This window comes from Gracilinanus agilis, unplaced genomic scaffold (assembly GCF_016433145.1).
Source record: "Gracilinanus agilis isolate LMUSP501 unplaced genomic scaffold, AgileGrace unplaced_scaffold24633, whole genome shotgun sequence".
Lineage (NCBI taxonomy): Eukaryota > Metazoa > Chordata > Mammalia > Didelphimorphia > Didelphidae > Gracilinanus > Gracilinanus agilis.
In genome coordinates this window covers 1-1,353 of record NW_025356506.1, presented here as the reverse complement: position 1 = coordinate 1,353, position 1,353 = coordinate 1, and the positions used below count along the sequence as shown (strand labels likewise).

The following is a 1,353-nucleotide window of genomic DNA, read 5'->3' as shown; positions in this document are numbered from 1 at the left end:
TAAAAAAATCACGAGTGGATGATAAAGTTGTGTAGAAACTGAAAATTCACAAACTATTTAAAACCTGGAATCGCTGACTGTTCAGAAACTACACAGATGGATCATGGGTGGTGAACAGCAGAAGGGGGTTATGGGTGAGTCTGCATTGTTCTAGCTGCTCCTGATGCCACCCGTCTCCAAGGAAAGCCTGACATTGATTAGATACTGAGCCAGGCTAATGCTGGCAGCAGATCCAGTGATGGTAACCTGCCTATCAGTAGATCCTTCCACTGGATTGGCAATTTTGATCTGAGCCCCAGACATCTGATGAATCTCATTGATTTTGGTGCCTTGATGCCCAATTATGCAGCCAATTAAGTCATTTGGAATGGGGAGTTCATAAGAAGTAGTCTGAGCAGATGCATCCAAACCTGCCCAATAGCCTTTCACCTCTGGAGAGCTGGACTCAATGCCACTGAATCCGGTGTTGCCATGTGTCATGGGAAAGTGAGACTGTTGCATTGCCAACTGGTGCAGCTTGGTCAAATCTGGCTGTGGAATGGCATACTGTCCTTGAATGGTATAGGCCTCTAGAGGTGGTCCCTCCAGGTCAGGGTTGAGGCATATGGACGGGGTGGTGTGGGGAAAGCTCGCACTGTAGCTGCCTGTGCTGTACCTGTCCTGACCACCTGCAAAGATGACTGGAGAGCTGGACAGCTTGGGCCAGTACGGGATGGTCATGCCCTTCGGGGGAGACTGGGAGAGAGTCTCCAACATGATCACGCAGATCTATTTGACACACTCAATGATAGATTGCAGGATGCCAGCAATAGTGATGGCCCACTCAGTTGAGTTTGGTAGCATATAACCTGCCACCTGGACCTGAGCCCCTGTACTCTCTCTTATTTCCTTGATCTTGCATCCTCCTTTTCCAATGAGAGAACCACACTGGCTAGCAGGGACCACAAGCCTCAGGGTGACTGGGGGTCTACTGGCAGCTGTACTATTGGTCATAGAGCTGCTGATGTCCTCTTCCAGTTTGTCAATGATCATAGCAAAGGCTTTAAAGATGGCATTGGTGGGTCCAGCCAGAGTAATTATTCTCTCAGGACAATTCCCTTCTGAGATGTTGATACGCGCACCACTCTCTTCACTCATCTTCTTGACCCATTCTCTCCAATAATGCTTCCAACTTCCTTTCCACGCATAAGTAGCCGGATGGTGAGAGTGACATTTAATCCACCTTCAATCACACCGGTGTCCATGTCAAGCAGTGTTCTGAAGATTTGGACTTTGTAAAGTGGTCAAGTCTTTGGTCACTGGCGGGAGTGGAAGCCAAAAACTTTGGGCGCAAGGCGAGTGAAGGGAAAAGGG

The 1,353-nt window shown here is 48.6% G+C and overlaps 1 pseudogene; it reads right to left on the bottom strand.

The window, feature by feature from the left end:
* Positions 1-56: 56 nt before the first annotated feature.
* On the bottom strand, positions 57-1,254 carry LOC123254554 (annotated as a pseudogene).
* Positions 1,255-1,353: the final 99 nt, after the last annotated feature.